The sequence below is a fragment of the Numenius arquata genome, chromosome Z (assembly GCF_964106895.1).
Source record: "Numenius arquata chromosome Z, bNumArq3.hap1.1, whole genome shotgun sequence".
Classification (NCBI taxonomy): Eukaryota; Metazoa; Chordata; class Aves; order Charadriiformes; family Scolopacidae; genus Numenius; species Numenius arquata.
Window position 1 is genome coordinate 29,106,681 of NC_133616.1, and position 27,121 is coordinate 29,133,801.

The window sequence follows — 27,121 nt, forward strand, 5'->3', positions numbered from 1 at the left end:
CTGCCCCAGAACCCTGTGGCAGCAAATTACAGAAGTTACTGTTTACTGGGTGAAAAAGGACTGTATTTTAGGTGGTTTAGACTTATCTGCTACTGATTTAACTGCATGTCCCTTAATTGTCTAACTGCAGGATTCAGCAAACAACAGTTCCACATTCAGCTTACCCCTTCACTGTTTTGGAAACATAGGTCATATTCCACTCAGCCTTCTCCCTGAAGGGTCACAGCCTTCCTGGTCTCCCCTCACAGACAGCTGCACCATCCCTTTAGTTGCTGTATTCATCCTTCTCTGTAGTTCCCACACCTGCTGAACCTCCTTGATTTGCTGAGAACAGAGCTGTCAAGAAGTGAGTGCGCAAGTGTTTCAGCTATCAGCAAAACTGCACTTTCTCTCTTGGTCTCAACACACTTCCTTTGATGTGCTGTGGTTTTGTTGACTATTTTATCTCCCCCTGAACACTGAGCCAAAGATTTCAGAGGGCTGCCTATGGTGACCCCAAGACCTCTTGCCTAAATAGTAACTGCCAGTCCCAGGTTCAGACATGGCTCAGATCTACTACCTTACATTTATCCACATGGATGCCCATCTGCCCACACATTAATTTGGCTAAAATCATTCTGGATCATCTCACCATTGATCTCAGCTGATGACTGACTGAAGGGGCTCAGCTGCCATCTGCAAACCTAAGTATTTCACTATTCAATCCATTCTGTGGGTCACTGATGAAAGTTTAGAATAAAAATGATTCCAGCGCTTTCCTCCATGCGTTACCACCAGTGGCACTTTTCCATCCCAAGGCGTGACATTTGGCCCTGCTCTTTGCTTCTTATCCTTTAACTGGCTTTTAATCCTTAGAAGGGCATTTCCTCCCATCCCTGACAACATAGCTTCTTTAATAACCTTTTCTGTGAAATCCTGTCAAAGGCTTTATGAAAACCCAAGTGTAAGGCATCTACTGGATTCCCTTTACCTGCAAGCTTACTAGCACCCCTGAGAAGCCAACTAAGCACAGCAGGGCTGTCTGAGCCCCCTCTGCAACATGAGGCTGTGCAGGCAGCCTGCCTGGCACAGGCTGCTCGCAGGGAAAGGTTGTGCTATGGTGGGACCTGTGCACCATGAAACCAAGGACCAGAAAGCAAGCACCTCCCAGCCTCTAGCACCCTGAGGAGGGTTGAGGTCAAGCTGCTCGTAAATTCTCTCTGCCCCTTCTGCAGGTGTCCTTAGGCATCTTCCAGAAGGCACAGCAGCTATCTGGTCTTCTTGGTGCTGTTTAGGAGGTGTTTCTGCAAAGGCACCTGGGCCTCTCCTGAAGATGCTTGGGGAAGCAGAAAGCGCAGGGTGGAGTTTCCCGTGGGCATGCCGGTTGGGCTGTCTCATACCTCATGTGGAGGAACTGAGATGATTGGTGAGTGCTCCACGATCAAGACCCAGCCAGGAAATCCCAGTCAATGCTTTTATTTTCAGGCTTTCATTTTGTCTGTCTTTTTACTTCACCCAATACTGTGGGCACTCCAGTTTAGCTTTTAATTTTTTTCAGCAGATTATGCTAACTGAAGCATATGATGGAAGGGCTTTGCAAGACTTCCTAACCTGCTCATTCAGTGTTTTAGCCAGCACAAGAAACACAGTTTCCTTAAAGCTCCAGAACATCCCTTGGGCATAGGTGAAAGATGTCTAAGGTGTCTGGGATGCTTTTCCTAGATTTTTTTTTTTCTCTCTGTCTGATGACATATTGTTGATTCCTGAAAACACATCATTCCTAATCAAACCATTTTTCTTACAGCGACTGGTGTTCCCGGTCAGGTCAGTCTGTTTGTCAGGTGATCTGGTCCTTCCTTGCTGCCTCTGGGGATCTGGAGTGGGGGAACTGCTTTGCGCATCACTACCCCAACAAGCTGGATGTCCACCAAACTCAGCATGCTGTAGGTGGAGCAGGTCTGAAATTTGAAAAGGACAGCATCTGTGCCCCCAGTGCTCAGCTAGGAGGTAGGCCAAGAATCACCAGGTCACCTCTCTTCTTCTTCCTTTCAGTCTGAGCAAATGAAAGGAAACATGAGAGCAAATTTGTCAAGCAACGGTGTGTGAATTTTGTGATACTTGCAGACAGTTGTTCTTCTCACCTTGGTTAATTCAGCTGAGGAAAAACACTTGAACTCAAAAGTGGGGCTTACCCAATGTGTTGGCATCAGTCCAACTGCTGTGGAGTTCTGTTGATTCCACAGTCCGGGAGACACCAGAAGTTTATCACTACAGTCCAAGAGGGGATTCCTTGTGTTACAGCATTGTTTTCTGTTTGGCACAGTTTAAACATGTACTTATTTGTAACAGCTGCTTTTATTGTGCTTTGCAAAGAATTTGTAGCTGTGGCCATGGCTTTCTGACTTGTCTTTGCTGCTACAGGGGTTTTCTCTTGCTTGTGATGACATCACCAAATGAGGTCAGCATGTCCTTAACATGGAACCTGCAATTACAGGGTTGCTTCAGATTGCCCGAAGTGCAGTGTTGCCATGCTTATTTATCATCACCTTGTTATTGGCAATGGAAAGCTGCATTTAAAGTACAATAAATGAATGTATATTTCTGCCGTATCAAACTCATTAGTAAGTCTGGAGGGAAAGCCTTGCTGCCCTTGTTTCAAAATTAAGGATGCTTATTTGTACATGTGATAATTTCTGTTATGGCAAGAGGTTAACTGTTACCTACTGATTCATAAAAAGGTATTATGGCAATGTTTAAAGAGATTTCCAAGAGGTTTAGGCTTTTACTAGTGGGCTGGTGAGTTGGAGTCACCATAGACCCAGTCCCAGCTGGACCCACACCTGAGCAAAATATTTTTCTGGAGATGGGTGGTACGAGTGTGTTTCTGGGAGTTGTTTCCCCCATGGACATCGATTTGTGATGTGCTCCATTTTGTAGTAAGTGGTGGCATGTTGGGCACAAGCAGCCATAGCTGTATCAAGAGGGGATGTCTGTAAATTGCAGGGGTGGTGGTGATGAACTAAAACCTCTTTGAAACATACTGTCGCAATAAGCTCTGCTCCCTCCAAAGAGAAGCGAACAGAGAAGCAGAAAAGATAGAAGAGTTTGCTGTGCGTCTCCAAAGTGTGCTTGAAACCTTTTATTTTCCCAGTTTTCAGGTCTGACCATATCTTGGATTATTTTTTTTTCTTTTTGGTCTGTGTAGGAACAATTTATAAACATTTAACACCTAGGTTTTTTAGCAGTGTTTAGTCTCTGACTGCTCTTAGGGCTGAGACTGTTTATACACCCCAACCTCTATGGGTTTAAAGGAAATCTCTCTCTGCTACACTAAGTACCATAGTATAAGAGCCGATGTTTCAAAGTGGTTTCCCTTATTCTGGATTGAATCCTGCATGTGAATATTCCTTAGTCATGAAAGATTTGCTCATGATCCCTTGCATCCCAGAGCACAGCAGACCAATGTGTATTAATCAGGCTGATACTTGACTCGTGCACACAGATGGTCAGTGGACTCTGCAAACTCTGCCTGCTTCTTGTAGAAGTGTGACTGTGCCAGATCATGTATTAATAGAAAGCAGCATGCAGAAATCTGACCCCATGAAGGCTACAGTTATTTTGGCTGGATTAAGAAATGAGAGTATGCATAATTGCAGAGCAAACTCTAGCTGCTTTAAAAGATGCTGAAATGCAATGGTTTCATGAAAGGCCTGATGCAAAACAGATGAATGAGGCAGTCATAGTAGATGAGGAATGAGTGAAACCACAGACAGCAGCAGCAGGGCTTTTGCAAAGAGCTACAGCAGTATCTTTGAAACTGTCTTCACTGGACTACAAGCAGAGCAATAGCTCCAAAAGTGTACAGATATAAAATTTGCATGGAAATTTTCAGCAAGCCATTCAATAACCGTACCATGTTGCAAGTAGGCTGTTCACCTATGTTCGTACCAATAACTTTCACACAACCCTGAAGGTTACTGGGTGCCCCACAGGAGATACCCCTGCACACATGTGTCTCACCAGCAGGCAAATGGCAAAGGCCGGGGAAGAGCATTGACTGTCAGGCTTGCCCCTGGGGGCTGCCAGAATCTGATGCTACTTGGATAAAGTATATGGGAGCTCTTGGTGATGGCCACATCTGCACTAACACACTGTGGTACCAGGGCTGGGGAGAACACCAAGAGGGCAGATGTGCTGTTTTCTCTGCCACCTCTGAACTTCAGCTAGTTTTAACCTTTCCACTCCCACGCAGAAACAAGTCCCATATTGTAACACCTCCATCAGGGGTGATGTGGGAATGACTGAAGTCAGGATGTCTGATTTCTGTCTATGTGGAGGGCACTGATACTGTGCTTGGGCGATAGCCACAGACATCTCAGCTTTAAATGCTGCTTGTTGCCCATTATTTCCCTGCAGATATTTAAGCAATAAAATGTAATTCAGGTTTGAATCCACAGATGACAGGTGAGACAAGGAAAATGAAAGCTGTCCTTCCTCAGCCTAAAAAATCAGATCTGAGCCAGGACTACAAATATTCAAATAATGGAAAAAGATGTCCCCAAAGCCTTTTGGCAGATAAGGATGACAATTTGGCTTGACTGCTTCGTGTATGATTACAATAAGCGGAGTACGCTGTGGTGCTGTATTCATGAGCACGTCTCCAGAACTGAGAAGTTTTACAAGGCCAAGCACAAGTGACAACCATTTGAAAATTCATACCCAAATGTTCCCTATTTCCAGTTCCAGACTCATGATTAGTTAATAACCTGTTCTAAAGTTTGCTGTTCAGGCAGGGGAAGGAAGCCAGACCCTGTGACTACTGTGATCAATCACATCCTTGGAAATGAATGCCTTGACATAGACTGATCTTGTACCCCTAAAGTGGAGTTGAATTTGCCCAGAGCCCTGATGCCCTGAGTCAGAGACATAGAGCATGACAGTCTTCCTCCCTTCACTCCAAATACTGACACTGTGCAGGCTGCAGGGACTGGAAATGCCTCCTGAAATCAAATGGTAAGGAAGCTAAGGCAACAGATGATGGAGATTTACTGTTAAACAAGAGGTGGGCACCTGCTCTGCTCTCTGACTAATGACTGGGCTGAAGGAAAATGTATCCTAAGTTGCTGGCGGCTGAACTTAACAGCTCCCCAGGAAAGTCTCAGACAGCAAGAAGGTGTGCAGTATGGCTCACAGTACAGAAGCAGACCTCAAAAGCAAAACACTGCCCTACCTTTAATGAGAGGATTTGCAGTTGCAGGTTTGGCAGTATTATCATAGCATGCAGATGCTTTGACCTAATTTTTTATATATGTTTGCTTATGTATAAAATCTGTGATATATAATTTCTTGCAGATTTGGCCTAGCCTTTAAACACAGAGAGGAAGTATGAAAGATGCTTTCCTTTTCTTCCTCTCTCTCACACAAGAGCTGCCTCAGGGCTGTGAGCTGCTCACACCTGCACTGCAGGGAGCACGGTTGAAAAGGAGCTGGCAGCATGAACATTGCTGTGGGCATGGACCCAGTCTGCAGAGTTACCTCACCTTCAGGGTTACTGCTGCAGGGACAGTTTATACCATGAATAGGAGGGTAACTACAGGTCATCAGATATTACTTTGTGAGAGAGAAGCAAAAATTGTGTGAAGACCAGAACTCTCTTTGCTCTACCAACAGTTTTGCTTCGTCTACTGAAAGTTCCTCTACACTACGCAGTCTGGTAAATTTCCACTCAAAAGAATTATAGTGGCCATCCTGGATGTTCTCAAATGGGTGCCCACCTAACTTACAGAGGGTTGCCTTCTTTTCACTCTCTTTTCTCTTTTAATTCTCTCTCTTTCTTATCGCAGCCAAGACACCCGATGGTGAGTCAGGCTGCTTTACTGCTTTGCAATGGAGGTCCCTCTAATGCACCCATCGCTTGAAACTTCGACTCGCACTGTACAACTGTAACATTTTTCACTTTGTTCAGTTTTTTTTAAACAAAAAACGTAAAACAAGCAAGTAAGCAAACAAAAACGCTGGTGCTTGTGTCAGTGAAGCCAAGTTACAGCCAGACCTTCAGCCCCATGTTTGGTCTCAGGCCCCATCCCAGGCTCAGCCAAGCATTGGAGCAATTCAAATATGGGAAGTGAACCTCTGGCCTTCAGAGAAGCAGGATTTGGTGGTGGTCAGGGGGCAAATGTTCCTGCAGGATTACAGAGCCTTAGTGACCTCACTGATGCATAGGGGACAGAACATAGGAGGAGAGACCTTTAGGCTGCTCTCTTCTTTAGAAACAGTGTTTACCATCACTTGAATCTTCAAGTGAAAAAGAAGATACTTTTTGTTTTGAAACATATTCTCATTTGTACAGCAACATTAATTGCAGTAAAAAAGGTAAAACATACAAAATGTCTGAATTGCAAATGGAAAAGGTGTTCAGTGGTGGAGATGGAAAATGTTCCAGTTGACCTACATCAGAATTGTTTCTGGAGTTCCAGTTTGTGGAAATTTGTGAAGTTTAAATTTTTGGCTTGGGAAACTCTACAGCACTGCTAAAGGTTTAAGAGACTGGAGGAACTACTCCCTGTCCTGCTGTCCTAGCATCCCATCCACCTAAGAGCAGAGGTGGCTCTGGAACCATGTGGTGTGACATGTCCAGATCTTCCTCCTCCAGCGAACAGGGCTGAGAAGCAGTGCAGCTTGCCCTGCAAGCATTCCTCTCATTTCTGCAGTGACCTGTTTAGTTACAATGCCAGTGTGCAGCCAGGGAAGAGAGGGTGTGTTGCCCTTACCTGTTTCCACAGCACCTCAGAGCAGAATCCAAGTAATACGAAGCCTCCTTGCATGTTAATACAAGTAAAACTATCTTTGATAGGAAGGAGGCCCATAACTACTTTTTACAAGACAGAGGAGAAACTGATTGAAATTCAGCCCTTTTCTTTCTGGTTTACCACAGGTGGCAACATTTGTGCTATGTGGGAACGATGCAAACCACAGCTGCTCCTTTCTTTGGTAGATCAACTTTGTGTGGGAAGTGGATTTTGACTGCACCCAGTTCGACACTGGCAAAACAACAGGCTGTTTGTTTAACAAGACTAAAACTATGTCTATTTTCCTGCCCAAAAATATCTCTCACAACTTATCTTGTGACTGAGGTCAGCCCCAGATAACTGAGTCCTTGTCTGTGCCCCGCTGCGGTGTGAGTGAGCCAGCAGGGAGGAAGGTTTGCATTTATTCCCCAGGTTCACACGAGACTCCCTGTGGTCCATGCAGAGCAAGAAGTGTGTTATGTGTCCCTGAACCTCATGGAGAAATTCTACACTACTTTTATTTGCCTAAGGCCCCACTTCATTTTAAACATCACTGGCACTGACTTCAACAAAACCCAAACACATGAAGCCTCTAGATCTTGCTTTTTAACAGTGCCGCAGTACTGCCGGGGTATTGTAAGCACAGTAACAAAAGAGGCAGCAGCAAAATACATAGGCTGCTTTAGCTGACAACTTTCAAAAAGTTTCACCTCTAAATTTTTACATGGTCTTTTTTACAGTTATACTGCATAGCAAATAACTTCTGGATACATTTTGCACACAAGTGGGAACTTGATTTCCTTTTGAATCACAGACATCTAAGCAGAGTACTTCTGTGGATAGAGCTCTCCTGATAAGATTCCTCCACTGAGCTATGAAAGTAATGGCAATTGTACAATTCTGCAACCACTATAACCTGAATGGAGATTACCTTTTTTGATGTTGCAATAGCAGTAGCAGTATAGAATAAATCAATATATGGAACTTGGCTCCTGTTTAAAGAAATCACATTGTATGTCACTGCAGCATACCTTGCCTAACCACATAAAGTTCACAAACTTAGAGCAAGACTGTAAGTAACTTAGAGCAGTACCGTAAGTCTTTGGAAGCTACTGAAAGTTTTGGATCCATACACTTCTTATCCTTAGCACCATATCCAGTCATCTATTTTAACGGCGGTCATGTGTTTGCTACGTCTTTGAGACAGTCACCAAAGGTGTTGTCTGGTATACTTTAGTTGACTGTAGATTCTTATTGGAATCTGGAAGTAATTGTGGAGAAAAGACATCTTGAAGCTTGATCAATACACAGGAGGAGTCTATTCTCGTAATAGGAACTGAGACTCCTCCTAAGCAAACTGTGTCTTGGCACATAGTGCAAAGGGTGGTGGTTGGAGAAGTCTTTCCTTTAATTATCAGCCCTTTCTAGTCGCAGCTGGATACAAAATAATTGCAACAGAGATGCTCTGACATACCTTAAACTCCTCTCCTCATTCACTTCTGCATGTAGCTAAATGGCATCTGCATTTTGCTCACTCTGATGGAAACAGAACTGCAACCTACCACTGGCATGAACTGGAAGGACTCCCTTGGCTCTTGCAGAGGTACTGGGAGAATGCAGTTCTTGAGACCTAGACAGGTTGATTTTTCAGTTGAATGTGATTGAACTGCAACTTGAAATAGTGATTTCGTGTTGTCTTAAACACAGGTATAGTGCTGTACTCTGTTCTGTGCTTGATATCAAAAAGTGTATGGCAGTTCCTATTAATAGTATAAATGCTAAACTTCTGCTAACTAGCACAACATGTTCATGCAATATGTTTGCAGCACTGAATAAATTAGTTTGGTCCAGCCTCTACTATATTAATTTCTTTTATGATATAATGCTCACTTGGACAAGGGTGGAAATTATTCTGAGGTGATAGGGTTTATCAAAAAGAGAGCAAGGTTATTCCTGCAACTTAAAGGGAGACCTAGAGCTCAGGTCACTCCTTTTAATTCCAAAATGACTTTCAAAAAACAATTTTCTCCTTGCTCTTTCAACCAACATTTCTTTTGCGCAGCAACTGCTGAACAAGCAACTTTTAATTTTGCACAAGATGAAAATTGCTCTGAGATTATTTGAAGACCTCTGCTCCAGAATTTGGAATTCAGTACAAAAAAAGACTACTGAAAATGACTTGAAGGCTTCAGGGTTTGGCATCTCATTTCTTAATGCACTGGAAATTATCACCAGTGAATATTTTGATGGATGAAAGGGAATGTTTCAAACCCCCCCCATTACTATTCACAGGCAGTTTGGAAAGATAAGTACATAGTGGCTTGCTGTCCAGAATTGCACATGCCCTTATTTCTCTTGTAAATTTGCCCAGGGAGCATTTCACAGGACACCAGCCTAAATTATATTGCTCCTGACAGTGATGTCAGTATGAGCAAATGCTGAGGTCATCGACAAGAAGTGCTGCTGGCATGGTACAGCAGTCTTCCGTTTTGTAGACCAACGTTTTCCCCGTCTTAAGAAAAACTGAAGATAGCAGAATAACTGCCTTTCAGCTGCATTGTCTAATTTCACGAGCCTTTGCCTCTGGCTGCAAACAGGCAGGGCTCCCTGGACACCTGCTTGGGTCTGGGGGTGCCTCCTCCAGGCACTGCTGAAGGAACCAGCTGCCTGCGGGGACAAGTGGCAGGGACGGGGTCAGCGCCCGGCGCCCAGCAAGGCTGTCTTCATCCCTGCTGCCTGAGCTGCCTCTCCCAGGCTGTCCTCCTGATTCCTGTTGATGTCTTATGTCTGCAGGAATCGGACCCACAGTCACCTACTTTGTTGTTTTCTGTATTTCTCACGCATTCCTGTTCCCCTGAATTTCAAGGAAATGCCCGCTCTGTAAGCAGCCACCAATAAACATGAAGTTTGCCATCCAGGCCAGACCCTGGTGGCTTTAGTATCTCTGCTCCTCATAGAGCACCATGCTCTATGAGGCACAGCTGGTGGCAAGCAGCTTATAAACATGGCACATCCATATGTTGCTGGGAAGCCTGGTAATGCAAATATTCAAATCTCAGCAAAGCAAAAGTTAGGTGAGGTTGAGTGTCTGGGTGGAGGTGTACGGTCACAGGGACAGAGCTGTCTGCAAACTGGTTCCCATCAAGCGATGACTGTGTTAAAAAGCAGGGTGACTTGGCAGAGAGAGGAGTGATTTCTCTGAAGCAGGAGAGAAGAACCAGGGTGGAACAGGAGCTCCAACAGTGCGCTCCTGGCAGCTTCAGTGACCGCAGAGTAATGGAGAAAAGGCAACGTATGAGAAGAGAGAAAGGGTTTTAATCGCATCTTCCCCCATCTCTGCCTGTCTTCCTTCACTTTCAGTACCATTTCTGACTCAAGCACCACCATGTGGTACTCAGTGTGGGCAGGGAGTTGCTGACACGAGGATGAAACATCAAATCATTGCCCTGCTGCATGCCCACCCAGCTGCATTTCACTGCTTCTTTCCCCCACTGTTTGGGATGAGGGTTGGTGGAAGTGCAGCCTTCTTTGCTGGGGAGGACATTGTGATGGACAGCAAGGACATCTTTTCTGCACAGCTGGCCTGCTTGGGAAGGATGAGTGTGTATGCTTGGGTTGGGTTTTTTTCATTATCCCAGAAAGAAGAGGAATTTTCATCACGACTGCAAAGCTCAACTCTCTGCTGATGAAGGGAGAGAGAAGGATCGGTTGTCCTTGTGGAAAGTGGATGGTAAACAATGCTGGCAGCTGCTAACCGCAGTGAAAACTCTCAGCATCTCTGACTGACCTGCTTAACATGTCTCAGATTGCATGCCCCCAAACCTGCAGCACGGAAATTTCAACTGCCTACTCCAGTGAACCCAGTTATACTGCTTCCAATATTTTTTCAGAGTTATTTTTTGTACTGGTGACATCTTGTCCTCCTCCTGTAGTTCTTTGCTTTCCAACCACTCCGGCATTTCCTTGCTGCTTCCATAGTACCAGAGGTAAATTAATCCTTATTTCACCTAGTGCAAAGGTTGTCCCTGAGCATCTGTGTGTCTCCCCCTGCTTCTACTGAACAGTCCTGGGTCACAGCAGGGCACTGCTATTCTGCTGTAGAGGCTTTGCCTCCCTGGTGAGACTAGCACTGCCTGCTGTGATTTTGAGATCTACCTAGGGATGCTCTGAAGGCAGACCTTCTCACATATGGCATTTACAAGTAATAAAAGAAGGCCTTCAGGGAAAATAATTGCTAAAATCCATAAAAGAAACAAGAGTGGATGTTTTTCTAGGTCTGTATGTAGTGCTATCAGAGGTGTGAGAGCAACATAGGTTTAGGGACCAAAGCCTGCTCTGGCCTGGTGAGATTAGGCATCTATAGCAGCAAAGGAGGAGCAATGCTTAGCTCAGGACATGCTGTCTGCAGGACTCTGCAGCTGAGAAAGGGTTTTGCTACCTGCACTAAGAGCACAGTGCTGTAACGACTCTGATAAAAAGACACAAACTAAGCCATTTGTGTATGTCTACACTGATAAAAAGACACAAACTAAGCCATTTGTGTATGTCTACACTGATAAAAAGACACAAACTAAGCCATTTGTGTATGTCTACAAGGGAGTGCTCACTATGAAGTACTGGCACTTGCTTTTCTGGAGCTCTGAACCACTCTGCCACTGATTGTGCCGCTGGTGTTCCTCTGTCAGAAGTCACCCACTACCTCCATCCTCAGTCAAATTAACCAGCACAAGCATGGTAATACTCTGCTTTATATGGGGATTATCTTTTTCTGCCTTTGACAAGACAATGGCACTATAGTATTGAATGTCCTCACTAAATTTAGTACAAGGACCTGGAGTACTAGTGCATTACAGCTCTTTAAACTGAGACAAGTCATGTAATAGAGGATTCATGCCAAGCTGAAGCTGCTGTTGGAATAGCAGAACTGAGTGTAATAAATATCTCCATATACCGGAGAAGTCAAAGCCACTGTCTTCCGTTCTCTGTGTTAGAGCTAAATGTGGAAATTCACAGAGGAATACATCTGGTCCATGCATATCTAATTTGCTGTTGAACTGTTTTGTGTCCTGTTTTGAATTCATTAATGTAGAAGCATGAGACTGGAGAGAGAAAAAACGCTATTATTTTTTCTGTTGTTAAGATACACCCTGTGGGTCCTTGTTCCTCACAACATGGTGGGTCACCTGTGTCCTCTAGCAAAGGTCAGGCTCTGTGTTTGCTCCCTGATGTACAAACACATAGTAAGTAACAGCATCTGTTCTGATAAATTTGTAGTGTTAATAAACAAGGTCAGTAAGGGGTTTAGAATGAGAGTGTACTTTTATGGCCAGCTATCTGAGGCGGAGAGGAATTAAGTTACTTGCCCAAGGTCACATCAGAAGTCAGCTGGAAGGTGAGACAGCTTTCAGCGATACATGTCCAGATCCTCTGGGCAGCACCCAAAGAGGGCAACTGGCCTGTTTGCCACACCTGCAGTCCCTGCTGTATTTTGCGATTGTACATGTGGAAACTGCTTACCAAACATATAATTTTATAAGTATGGTAAACAGTATAGGGTTGGTTGGTTGTAGGTTGCTTTTTTTTTTTTTTTTCTGGATTGTAGTGTGTGCAAGCAGAACTCTAGGTTTCGCTTTTAAAGCCCTGAAACCATTAACAATGTAAAGTGAGATTTTATTTCTGTAGGTAACTGTGATAAGTTTGGAGTTATTGCTGAATCCCGAGATCCCCTTGCAATCTTGGTGTTCACTGTTACCGGCCCACAACCAGGGCCTTACAGGTTAGTAGAGGGCTGCCCTGTAGAGTTGCTGGGTCTCCTAGTCTCCTAAATGTTCAAAGTGTGCACAGCACTTCACAAGCTGTCCACCCCTTTCTGACACATTTGCCACCTTCTGAGTGTGGAGCTGTCTGTGTTCGGTTTCCTGGACACAAATGAAGAAGAGGAAAGACCAAGTACGCTGCTTTCTACCAAAAAGGGTCAAAACTTATGTTGGCAATCACAGAATCAGAGAATGACAGGGGTTTGAAGAGACCGCTGGAGATCATCTGGTCCAACCCACCCACCAGAGCAGGTTCATCTAGAGCAGCTTGCACAGAATGGTTGTTCAGGCAGGTTTTGAATGTGTCCAGAGACAGACACTCCACCACCCCCCTGGGCAGCCTGTTCCAGTGCTCTGCCACCCTCAAAGTAAAGAAGTTCCTCCTCATGTGTTGATCAAATTTCCTATGCTCAAGTTTGTTCCTGTTACCTCTTGCCCTGTCACTGGGCACCACTGAAAAAAGACTGGTCCCATGCTCCTGACACCCACCCTGTAAGTATTTATAAGCATTGATAAGATCACAGAAGCAGGTTTGAAAACAAAGCAATTCGTTAGGATTGCACTTACTAAGAAGAGTCTTCCCCACCACCCTGTCTGTAGGTGGTGAAGGTGCTGAAGAAATCCAGGGGGCTGGCACATCCAGGGGACAGCAGGGGTAGCACTACATCACTCGTGTGGTGTTGCCTCCAGACCAGCTCCTTTCCCTCACAATGGTGTTTCTCATTCCTATTTTCCTTCCCACTGATTGTGCTGTCTGGGTGCTGGCACAGGCACTTCTGCTTCACGTCTTTAGCTTTTCTTAGTGAACACATCTATTGCTTTGCTTATACTTCTTATTTCTTCCTGGCCTCTTCTATCTCTGATGATAGAGATCTCATTTGTACATTTGATAATTTCTTTTATAAACTCTGCAAGTTTCATTCTTATACAAGCTTCACATAAAGATGTAACGTGAAATAAGTGATGGTGAGTTTGGGTAGCTGCTGCATGCATGGTGCTCAACTTACAGGGAGGCTTCTTCTGGACCCCCACCCCAGCACAGTGGTTATACATGGTAACAAATTTTTTGTGGAAACGTTTCTGTTCACTGCGGAAGACTACCTCTGAAGCTTCTCTAAAGCACACTGACTGCAAATTCCACCTGTGAGGCTAATAGCCCTCTCCCTCCTCATCAAGCCTGCAGACCTGCTGCCGCAAACAAGTCTGTGTAGCAACGGTGCAGCAAAGCTTGGACCGATGCTGGCACAGCTTGGTAATCTTTTCCAAAATGGCATAAACTTAAAGGCAATACTACCATGTAGCCCCTAAGGATCTTGGTCTTGTGGGGAGTGGAGGGGGTTGCTAGCACAATTGCTTTCCCTCTCACTCTTCTTGATGACTTCAAGATTAACTGCTTTATTCTGGATGTTCCATGGGTGATGCTGATAGCAATCTTTCCTGCTCAAGTTATGCTACCAGTCAATTGCTCTGCTCATGTTATTTCACTGAATTTCACTGAATTTTTTAGAGTTGGAAGGGACCATAGAGATCATCTAGTCCAACTCCCCTGCCGAAGCAGGATTGCCCAGAGCATGTCAGAGCATGTTACTCAGGACTGCATCCAGGCGGGTCTTGAAAATCTCCAGAGAAGGGGACTCCACAACCTCCCTGGGCAGCCTGTTCCAGGGCTCTGTCACCCTCACTGTGAAGAAGTTTTTTCTCATATTTGAGTGGAACCTCCTATGTTCTAACGTCCTGGTTATGCTACCAGTAGTTGTCTACAAAGGGAAATGAATCAATAATTTCTCTCCCCTCCACCGTGTGTTCTTAAAGAAAGGTGATAAATGATCAGATTCCATCTCGTGTGGGTGTTGCTTCCATTTTTGATTCAGGATCACCATGTCTGTAAGACTAATAAAAAAATTTTTAGGCAGTAAGTGCAAAAAAATGGACCAGTTCAAAACTCCTGTTGCAGTTCATCTTGGCTCTGTAGAGGATTATACAGAGCAAGTTCCTTTAGATCCAAGATAAAGCTATCTTTTACAAAAGTGTCTATGTCTCAGGTCCAGTTTCGGTGTTGATGTGTACTGATTTTCTTCATCCTCATTGCTTCACTACCTTTAGCACACCTGATTTTTTGCAGCGATGTATGTCAGGAAGTATTTTACTTAGCGATATTAGTAATATTAATTTATAATTGTATTCTAGATACAGTATGCATTTGGGACATCTAGGAGGGAACAGCTCTGATCCAGAAAAGCTGCCAGGATAAGGGAAGAAATTTGAGTGTATGACACCACGCAAACGATGCCCTCACTCAACAGAACATACATGTAGTATTTGAGCTGGCACATTTCACTGAATTTCACTGAATTTTTTAGAGTTGGAAGGGACCATAAAGATCATCTAGTCCAACTCCCAATTTCATGAACATGTTGTCATATAGAAATACCTGTGTGTGCCGAACGACATATACTCATTGGCACAGGCACAGCAGCTAACAAACACTACAAAAGTGTGCATTTTGAAGGGTCTTACAATTCAGTCAGGGAGATTTTACTGAAAACTAATGCATTTCAGTCTGGATTTAGTAAATGAAGCACCAGTCTGGGGGAAATTCAGTAATAATGAGTAAAATTCCTGCTCTACCCATAAAAATGGGTATTTTGGTGAATTATATATTAAACGTTACAGTTATGGGATAAATATTATAATATTGATCCTTTTAGCCCCAAAAAGATCATGAAAGAAGTACATTGCTTTCTGCTCCTGTAGATTGGCTCGGACAAAGATGCCAAATCAGGGAAAATATATGTCAGAAACTTATTTATTACATATATTCATAAGAATTGATAGAATTTTTATATTCAGTGTGTGTGATATGTACTTAATTAACTGGATAATTCATATCTGATATGGCATATTTAAGAAATGTGTTTAGACATGTAAAAGCCTGTGTAAGCTGGATCACACACATACATCTATATAAACACACACACGATCTCATATGGCAGAATGACCACAATGGCAAACTATTACAGAAATATCCAATGCACAATATGAAATGAGGCAAAAATGTAAATGAGACATTTCAGGAAAATAATGAATGCCTTCTATTTCTGCCTTTGGAAGCTGAATGTTGCCTTGGTCTGGGTATGTTTTTCCCAAAGGTTAGCAACGTGCTAATTACAAAGTGTGAGGAGCAATCAATTTCCTAACAGAATTTATTTTAAAACCATTTTTAGTCTGAGTCTCCTATCCACTGTCTCCACAATTTACCCGCTTCAGTATTGTTCCTTCATGGTTTTTTTTGAAATAGTCTTTTAAGAGCTAGAGAAGCTGCAGCAAAAGGAACCCATTCAGAGAAAGGGTATTTTTGAAGTACTAAAACAGTGTAAAATTTCTGTTCAAAGAAGCACACAACTGAATCAATCAATGGGGAATGAAAAGCACAGCAAAAATAGCCTAAAAAAGTTTTAAAATACACTTTCAGGGATTGAACCTATCCTGATTCATTTAAGCAGCAGTTTTTGGTGACTGAAATAGGAGCAGGAACAGGCCCAGTAAATCAAATCACGATGGTGAATGAAGGAAATATTTACGTTTAAGATCGTGGGTGACACATTTTTAGCCTGAAAAGAATTTTCTAGGCTGGAAAAGCTCTCCCACAAAATCCGTAAATTTAAGAAGTGAGAACATTTTGCAAGAAAACTAATGAACTTTTTAAAAATATTTTTTTAATAGGCCATAGAATGTAAGGTGAGATTAATGAATCAGGGACCAGTTTGGTCTCATGACTGTCAGATCTCACCTGGGCATCAGGGCTGTGATGCTCTGCGGCACCCAGATGGGCAGGTTGAATTCTCCAGGGACAGCAAGCGCACAATCAGTAAGAGGAAAAAAGAAACTGTAGGTCTTGAATTCTAATCCTAATTAAAATGCCGAGCACTATAATCCTGTTACATATTATTGGAGGCAATAGACATGGCGATTCACATGTGATGTGGAAAATGATCAGTATGAGAGAGGAAAAGTGCCAGATTATACAAACAGTAACACAACAGAGAAAAGGCATGTACAAATCAGGTCGTGCTATCCTACAGTTAATAAGCAAAAATGTGGAAATGACCAAAGATATGGAGCAAGACACTTTTAAGATACAAATGAATTAATTATTGAGGACACGTGCTAAAAGAAGACAGGATAATATCAAAAAGCTTTCAATTATTTACACTTTATTGCACTGAATCTATAAGCGATGTGTCATGCTTTGTCTCATACTGGGGCTCCATAAAGAGAGCAGCCACTGGAATAACACTACCAGCAATTTGTCTCCCATCAAATTTACAGTCATATAGACCCACTTCCTCATTTACAAGTGAGATTTCACACAGGAACGACTTACTGAAAAGTCACCTGCTGGGAAAATAACTTCATAATCACTGGTCTGAGTGTACATAGACATAGTAGGCAGCTAAAGGGTGTTATTCGGAAATATCCTTTATTATTAAAACAAAACAAGGTTTATACAATCTTTGTTGTTGTGAAACATGGTACTATTTACCTGGCTTTTTATTTTTAAGTAGTATTCTAATAGCTTGTTAGGCATACTTCATTCTATTGAATTGGGCTACGATTTCTTGGACTTGGACAAAATGTCTGATTTTCCAGTGACAGCTCTCTCTCTCTCTCTCTTTCCCCTCCCCACACTTTGAGATAAACCCTACATAACTGCAGTGTGCCAGCAATGTTTGGCTTTGCACAGAGAAGGGCATATCTCATTTGTGTTAAGGAGATTACACCCACTTTAATCATCCGTATTTTACCGATATGCATATGTTTAGAGTAAAGCAGAGATAATATTTTATTAATTTTATAGAAATCAGAGCCCAGATGTAATGCTTCAGTTCTTGCCTGGAGTCATGGTGTGTCTGTTGGCTACTTGCTTCTAGCAAGGTGGATGCTTGCTTGGGGAAAATCCTGCCTGAAAGTCAGCACCTGCAGGTATTCCCGCTCCAGTCCTTTGCTCCTTGCCAGGTCTCAGGCCCCAGCCCTTCCATCCACTGAAAGTATTTTTGGGATCATGTGGTTTCATTGTCCTCATGGAGGCAGGGCACCCTAAGTGTGTCTCTTGCACTTTGGTGCACCTTTCTTCAGGATCAACCCCGGGTGGGAGTGCTGGCTCTTTTTTGACAAAACAAGAATTGAAGATTCTAGTTGAAAGTCTAACAACAAAAGAGTACTAGTAAAGTAAAATTTAAATCCTTATTCTAGGCTACATTTAAAATGTGTTTAACAGTCTATTAATTAATGCTTGGAAAAGCATGGGGGGGCTGGATGCTATGGCTGTGTGAGACACTACGTGCTGTTGTTCTTTTAGGAATCCATCAGCAAGATGCTCCCTGGCCCAGCAACATGATGCCTGTCATAGGAACGAAAATGCTGGGACTATCCATGTAGTTCGGTAAAACCTTGATTTCTGAGAGGTAACCAGCACGGTATAGAGTGCATACCTGATACATAAATGGTGTTGATGGCAGTAACAACTTCCTTTGCACCAGCACGTTGTATCTTCTAACTTGAAAATATTGTGACTTCAGAATGAAGATTTTACAAAAATATCGAAGGCCTATGTGGAACTCTCTTTTAGAGAAAGTGACAAGTGCTACAATTTATTTTACCATATCAGAATCACAAAATTTGAAATGCACTTGCATATTTTCTTTCAGTCACGAAAAGCCCAGCCTAAAACTATTTTTAAAAACTCCAAGATATTTTAGTCTATACTAAACGTGCGCTTCTTTCAAGAAAACGATCCCTTTCTTCCATGCAGCAAGAAATAGGGATTCAGTCTGCTGGGGTTACCACCTTTTGTGAGCAGCTCTTGGTGTGCCTGCAGTGAGGCAAGCCCATGCTGCCACCAGATGTTACCCTATTTCCCGTAATAGGTGACAGTGGAAGCCCCTGAGCGCTGGTCATGATTTAGGGGTGTCCCTTTCTTGTTTCTGTCCCAATTTTCTTTTCTTCCATATTTTTCACTGTCCTTTCCTTAGGAACAAATGGAATTCTTTAATAAGCACTAATTTTAGGGAATCTGTTTTAGGTATATAAACCCCGTGTCCCAGTTTGAAGTAAAACCGAACCAATTTTCTGTTCTGTAACTTTACATCCTAGCTAGGCCTCCTCTAACTCTCTGAAGTCAACGGCATATTGTGGAGAAAACTGCTCGTTCTCAGAATGATAAAACCAATGCTTGTGCTCCATGCCAAGGAATGGTATGCAGGGAGGCCCTTGCTTATACTTATTGCCATAACAACCAAGGTCCGCCCATTTTGTTATTTGCCCCCTTAGAGGGTCGGAAACGGAAAAAACGTAGAGGGGTCACATCGGTGGGGAGGAGTGGACAGGAGAGGTGATCCAAACCCAACCAACTGGGGTATTCCATCCCATCTGCCCCATGCTCAGTATAAAGGCTGAGGGATCAAAGGGTCAGCCCCTTCCTGCGATGGCCGACGTCCAGAGAGGACTCTGTCTGTTCATCTGCCTTTGATCCCGATCCGTGTGTTCCTGACTCCAGAGCTGGAATCCAGTTCCCATTCGTCACTGAGTCCAGTCTGGGACTTCCCAGTGCCTGCCGGTGACGTGACTGTCATCCTGGGAGCTTGATACGTTTTTGTATATATTGTATCTATTTCATTATTTTCTTATTTTTATTATTTTTATTTTAATATTAATTCTTCATTAAAGTAGTTTAGTTCATTCTAAACTTCTGAATCTCCTTTATCTCTTTCTCCTCCTCTCTCCTCTTTTTGGGGGGGGAGAAGGGGGGGAAAGGGCCATCTGTCGGTCCGGTTTTGGTAAATTCGGCCGAAACCACGACACCCTGACTTATAGAAGCATTGATAAGCCATAATTCATCCTCAATGATCTAGGTACATTGGTCTTTTAGAAAAGAAGTTACAAACTAAATTTAGCTGAAGTCAACAGGAAAAATAATCTAAAAAACTTGCTTAAATGGTGCAAACTCATTTTTCTGAACTGTGTGAAATCTTACTGACATGTCTGGAGGGAAAGAAACCACTGAGATGAGATTCTGAATGTGAAACGTTCATCCTGAATATTACATTTCCTCCAGAAAGTTGCAAACACATGAAGATGTGGGTTTCAAGTGAAAACACCTTTCTTTCTGCCCTGAAAACATTTCTGGTGGACTGATAAGCTTGATGTGTGCATGTATGTAGTGAATGCTTGCATATGTGTGTGCACACACCGCACATGTACACACATACACACACTTGCTCAAAGAATTACCCAACAGCCTTTCATTTTCGACAGGCAGTATCAGAATGGATACAGAGCAATTGTGACATGCTCACACATCTGGCATGTGGGTCCAGGCAGCTGACATCCTGCCATCACATCCACATTCTGCTGAAGTGAGGAATGAAGGGGGTTTTTTCTGTCTTGATGAATTGCTTTTTGATGGGGAGGCTTTTCTCCAGCGGGGTTGTGCGCACAGTCTGTAACACCTAGCATGACTGCATGCCAGAAAAATACTGTCAAATGTTTTATATCTTGCTGCTGGTGCTCAGTTCTTCCATAAACACAAATACTGTGATTACATCTCACTTTAATAGCACCTGTACATCAATCAGGTCTGCTTTTTTTGCCAGGCAACCACAAAGGTCAACCAGCAACACACAGGAATTGCACAATTATCATAGGAATCTTCATGAGCTCTTGCTGAAGATAATGAAATACCATGATCTTTTCCTAGCATGTGTGCCATATTATTTGGAGAGATGCTGAGATTTTGAAAACTTGTAAGCATGTCCAATGCCAATGCATGTGCGAGAAAGCCTAGCTCTGCCCTTGAGAACAGCATCCTCTTGCACCTTCAGCAATTAAATGTTTCAAACAGTGCTTTCCAAGCTCCCTCTATTCTTCTCCAAAGCTCCCAGTCTCTGTGACTGAAGTAATTCACCAGTGAGTGATCATTCACTATAGAAATATACAAATACCTTTTCTAAACCAAATCTTTAAAAACAATTGTAGGTGGTATTTTTGCTTCAGCTGTGGATTGTAATTCCCATGCCCTTGTAATTTGGACTCCTCTGAGCACTGCCTGGTTGAGGATTTTGTTTTTTAGCCATCATATCAGTGTGTGTTTGATGATGATTTAAAAATACAGCAGAAAGATAGCTGTGAATGGTTTTATCTGTGATTCTCACAAGTCTTAGAGGACTGTGTACATTCCCACGCTCCTAATCACTTGTGTAAAGGCAGTTTGTTGTCTTTGTCCCGTGTCTGGTGAACTCTGGGAAGAAAGCCTATCCCTCAAAGTCTTCAAGGCCAGGTTTGATGGGGCTTCAAGCAACCTGGTCTAGTGGAAGATGTCTCTGCCCATGGCAGGAAGCATGAAAGTAGATGATCTGTAAGGTTCCTTCCAACTCTAGCCATTCTATGATTCTGAAATAGTTAGCAGCAGAAAACATCCTTGTCAGCAAATACAGCTAACTCTTAATTCTGCTAAATATCTTCCTTTCTCTCAGATTTTTCCTACTGTGCTTTCCAGTGGGCACTAAATGCTGAAGGTACACCATGTACTGGGTAGCACGACCAGTGCACCATGGAGAGTTGTGACCTCCCTCAGGTGAGACTGCACCTGGGGTGCTCTGCAGATGGGTTTAGCCCCCTGTTCAACAGGAATGTGAGGAACTTGGTGAGGGTCCAGCAGAGACCCTCTGAGACTTCAGGTCCTGAGGCACATGGAGAGGCTGAGGGAGCTGGGCTTGTTTGGTCTGCCAGGAGGAGTCTAAAGTACAGTCTAAATGTTGTGCAAGAGCTGGCTGCCGAAGTGGTGGGCCTGAGAGCATCTGAGTAGTGGCAGCTGGTGAGATGAGGCCGCAGCACTGCAGCTTGAGAGCTCAGAGGAAGCACCCAACTCACTAGGAGGTGGTGCAGCACTGGCACAAGTGGCCCACAGAAGGCTCTCCATCCTTAGAGGTTTTCAAGGCTTGGCTAGGCAAAGCTCCAGCAACCTGTCAGAGAGCTGGAGAAAGTCCTGCCTCAAGTGGGAGATCAGATGTCTTAGAAGCAGGATTAAAGGTTTTACTTCTGTTTTTTCAATTGGGAGATCATGCAGCTGTGAGACAAGGGCAATGGGCTTGAGTTTCTCAAGCAGAATCGAATCTTTTGTGTGTATTAGGGAAGAAGATTTCCCCAGGAGAGCAAGGAAAGAGGATATTTTGAAATAGTGGAGACTGTAAAATGTAGTAGGCTTTCTGTCTCTCTTTGACTTCATAAAAAACTCTTTGCTCAAGTTTTCTGAGATGTAGAAATTAATCTACAGGGAAAGCAATGAACCAAGATCACACTGACCCACAGATGGAAATACCTCAAATACAAGCACAGAAAGAGTATCTGTCTATTTATATTATATATACATATGTATTATATATAAATATAAGTATATTATATATAAATATATAGACAGCTATATATATCTGTCTATTTATCTATCAATCATCTAAATATGATACTTTCAGAGCAACATCAGAATTACCTCTGAAATCGGTCCATCTAATGCCTGTACCTTGACTGCTAACAACCACTCTCACTTCAATCAATCACCTTTTGCAACTGCCACTGGCATGAACCACTTAATGAAGACAAGCCAAGTGGTTATCCACCTGTGAAGCTCTCCATCCAGGCATTTGTTCATTTACTTTCATAATTTTTATGGCTTTTTTGTCATGGGAAAGTCCTCTGTGAAGACATGTTAGGTAAGCTTACAACAAGAGAGAAAAAGACAAAGTAATCCCCAATGGGCAATATTTCAGGTCTCACTGTAAAAAGGGATTAATTTAATTACATTAAATATATGGCATACACGAACAGGGGTCACGGTAGGTGACAGGAACAAAGTGACGGGAGCTAGCCTATTACTAGCGTAGCCGTGGTAGGCGAGAGGAGAAAAACCTATGGCAAAGACATAGGAAGCAAAAAGCACCACTTCAGACAAGTGTTTGGGACTGACCTACCTTTAAGATTGTTGCTGTGTAACCTTCTAAAGCCATTTATAATCACTTAAGAGTCTCCCATCTTACTAAGCTTCTATTTTTGGTGCTGCTTTTCAGTTACTTCCTAAACCGATGTGGTTGTTTGCTGCCCTTCTTGTTTGCCAGTGTTTCCACTCTATCTCCTTTTATTGTGTTTGGGTTTTTTTTCTTGATAATTGTCAATAAATGTGAATGTTTCAAATTAGATTCAAGTAACCAAGGACTTCCATCCTCCAGTAGGAGTAAATTCAAATTCAGTATTTTTTCTCTAGGACTTAACCTTAAAACCTACAAGCACCTCACAATGGAAGGCAACAATAACCCACCATGATTAAAATTTATGCATTTTTTCATGCATAACGTGGACTTTTGCAACTCCACCTGCATTTAAGCACCTAACTACTGACACAAATTTTAACCATTTCTGCAGGAAACTCCAGAAGGAAGAAAAAAATATCCTTTTCCCATTCTTTATCTCTGCTAATATAATCAGCCATTTCTCTTGCCTTTTTCGTCCTTGTTATTAGCTCTGGCACAAAGTGTTAGAAAATTCTAGACTTTTGCTTAGAACTGACAGCTTCCTCAGAAAAATTGAATGTGGATTCATAGCATCAGGCTTTAGCTACAAAATATATTGCAACATCCCATTGCAAAGTAAGAAGTATCCCATCCCAGATGTGACCATAAGGACGCCTCAGCTTTGATCTTGCTTTTACTCTAAGTTGTTCTTCACCCAGCAGATAATTTTATCTCCAGCTTTTGATTATACTTCTTGTCCACAGCTACCTTCAGAGCAGGAGTTGGCCCACTCTTTTTGCAGGGATGTGATTGAAATGAGACACCTGCAGTCTCTGCATAGTGTGTGCTCTTAAGATGGAATTTAAATATGTGCAAAAATACTGTCTTGGTTGAGGGGTATGGAAAAAACTCCTTGCCTTTTTTAGTGGATGGTTATTTTAGCTCTGACTGCTGTCACTAAAAGGGTCCAGCAAATGTGTCTCTAAAAATATGGAGATTATTTTTCAGCTATAAATAGATGCTTTGAGAAATGAATACAAACCTCAGAGAGATTTTAGTGGTTGCAGACACATGTAATGGCTTGCCCTGTGGTAGATGTAAGCCACCTTGCACTTAGAGCAAGAAGTAAGAATGTGCAGCTGGGTGATGGATGACCACTGATGAGCCGCATGTTCAGCCCTTTGCTCAACATTGTTTGTCTGGGTATCTGGTCTGAATCTTTTGAATAAAATACCGCTACGAGCTTCCAGTGAAAGATGGCATGAAGGCAGGTTCAAACTGAGATCCATGTCAGCCAAGCTGGTGAGAATGAATTCCACCAGCTCAAGAGGGTTCAGGCCTGCAGTCCCCCCACCCTTGCAAAAAACAACAGGAAAGGCTGGGGGATGCACAAAGGCAGTGTTAGTCCCCTGCTCTGTGATGTCATCTTTACAGCAGAGGTCAAATAAGTCACAAACTGAACTGTATTTGTCATCTCTGCTCTGGCTTAGAAACATGCACAAATTTTCATCGCATGTGTCTGTCAAGGTAATGAACAGTGTTATCTCTTGAGCATGACACAGTCCCCAGACAATGACAGCTCAGTATTTGTTCATTTCCTTTTTATTTCTCTCACAACCACAGCAAGAATGCTGAGGAACTAATAATGCTCCTTAGTACCAAAACTGAAATAACCAAAATTCAAAAAATACCCAATGGAAGTTGTCTACTATTTTTACACAAAATGAAGATGTGCCAGAAACTCCTGAAAGTGCATGAGGGACTTTGCTAAAACTTGTTGATTTATATGGCAAGCACTGAAATTGTAGAGTGTTTTAAATACCTCCAATCAATACCAAGCTTGGCTTGCTGAAGCCCACAAAGGATGCTGGGGCTGGAAATGAGGAGCCGCTGACTCCCTTGTCTGTTGCTGAAATGCTAGCTCATGTCTTTCTATTAACGTTGGTAGTATTTTTAGAAACGCTCCATGTTACTCTTTTCACTTACCCATTCAAATATATTTGTTTTCTCTTGACCTATTGGCTGAACTGTAGTTGCTGTTTTCACCTTTTACAGCAAAAGTGACCAACTTGTGGAGGTACTGCAGCATTCCTTTGATGTCTCCTGACTATAAACTAAGGGCAGGCTACCATCAAAACATCTGCTGTCCTTGCTTCTGTTTATCACTGTTACTTAATCCTTAACTTTTACTAGGCCAATTAGTTTTCTGTGTCTTGTCTGGTGCCGTTTATTGAGAGTGTATGTTTTTTTCTTACAAAGATTTTAATTAAAGGTTAACTCAAGTATCAGGGTTTAACAGCCTCTAGAACTCAATTTACAATATGCTGATCTGTCTGACCTGGCTAATCATGCTGTGGGCTAATTAGCGCCATGATGGGCACAGTGCTAGCAGGGGCATGGTGGGAAGGACGGGAGCTGTGCTCCTGCATAGGGAACCTGTTTTGCTCGATGATGCTGGGAGGAGCACAGCTCTTTGACGCAGCTTTGCTCAGGGTAGAAACTGGCCTTCTGAAAGATCAGATGATAGCGAGCCTCACAGTTTAGCCTGATGCTTGTGGAAGATAGAGGTTTCTTCCCGCAACCAGCTGGGATTTTTTTTCCTGCAGAGCCTTCCCTTTTTTATGAACTTCTGAGGGACTGTCAAAACTGAAACTTTTCATGGGGACACGGCAGTTTCTGCTAATTTCTGGATTGAAGACGCTACTGCTATGTCCGCTTGGAAATGAGATAGTGATGTTGTACTAGATCTGTGAAAGCATAATAAACCAGGAGCAGTCCAGAAAACAAATTCAATTACTAGGAAAGAGGGTAGGAAGAATATACTTGTGATGCTGCGTAAATCCCTGGTGTGCTGCATTGTCTGTGGAATTCTGTCCTGAGTCTTGAAGGGGATATGGCAGACGTCAAAAAAGCCCAGCAATGGGCAGGGGATGACCAGAGGCAAGACACAGCCTCTGCCCAAGGAATTAGAGGGTTTTACGTTGAAGAGGAGCTAACAGGGTGGAGGTGAGAGGGCCCTGTAGACACCCAAGAGCAGTGGGTGTGTGCAGAGAGGAACCACAGCTCAATGCCTTTTCCATCATGTGCTGTCCCATTCAGGGACACGGATCTTTGTGCAGCCTGGGACTGAGCCAGGGAACTCCCGGGCACAGGATACAGTAGGTGCTAAAATCCCACAAAGATGTAAAAGGCACTGAGCTTCTCAAAGCAAAAGCCACCCAGAGCTGGTAACTACAAACCCAGCTGCCCCGGCGGAGGAAGTCCTGGGCTGCTGGCTGCTGCCAGGGCAGTGTTCAGGGGCAGCTTTACAACACGCTTGCTCTGCCCTGCCCTGCCCCAAGCAGGCTTTGGGCAGCTGCCAGTGATGGGACACAAGGTAAGGTGAAGATTTGGTGTAACCTGCTACAGCAATAACTTTTTGGAATTCCTAACCTGCTTTATTTTGATGCTTCCTCTGCAGAAAGTGTAAGTTTTCCAGAGAGAAAGTTTTTGTTTCAAAGAACAAGGCAGTTTCAAAGGACAAAAATAAGTAATAGCTGATATCTGAATGAAATGCTTAGAAATTGTTCTTTGCACATTCTTCCTCAGAATCAAGACGATGCTTTGTAATCCAGCTGAGCAGGGCTGTGTGAGATGCTCAATCAGGCATGTTGGAGGTTTCCCAATTCCTAAACGCTTATATTTTAGAAGTCTGTAAAAAACTTTTTGAACATTTTTAGTAAGAAAGAGTTCTGCATAGAAGACTGTAATTTGCTTCAATGGGAAATGGAGGAAACACACAATTCTCCTTTTAAAGAGCTCTGCTTTTTCAATGCACATACCCTTTTCTACGTGCACAGTACCAGCAACTGCCACTAGCTGAACTGCCCCTCAAACATACAAAGCATTAAAACAGCAATTGTGTAAACTGGAGAATACAAGGTTTTCTCAGCTTCTAAAAAAGTTGAACTTACAGGACACATGGTCAAGCATTTTGCACGGATTGATTTTAAGAAGGAAAAGATATAAATCTGCCAAAATGGGAAATCCTGTATTCGCTGTAGAATCAAAACTTTTTTCTCAAGGCAAGTATGCATAGAGAGGTAAGGCTCTAACTGCTGTTACACTGGGGTAAGAGAGTTTACGAAAAAGAATATTAATGAAGCTATCAAGGGTGCAGCTTCATAAACCCATGTCAGGCTGTCTTTGTGGTGATGGGCACAGCTCAGGATCTGACATGAAGAGCCATCAGGGAAGCCTGTTGGAAGCAGCTGTGGATACCTATAAACTGCAGCTTGCCAGATTCAGCTAAAGCATCTCTCAAGCTGGTAAGAGAGAAGACAAAGACAGGATCACATGCTCATATCCTCATCAACATGTTGCCTACTGGCTTTGAACAAGGAGGCTGCTACAGAGTTATTTTCCTTTAGGAAAAATCCTGAGGGAGAGGGAGCAGTGTAAACAGCACCTGCCTCACCAAGGGGATGGGCAAGACAATCCC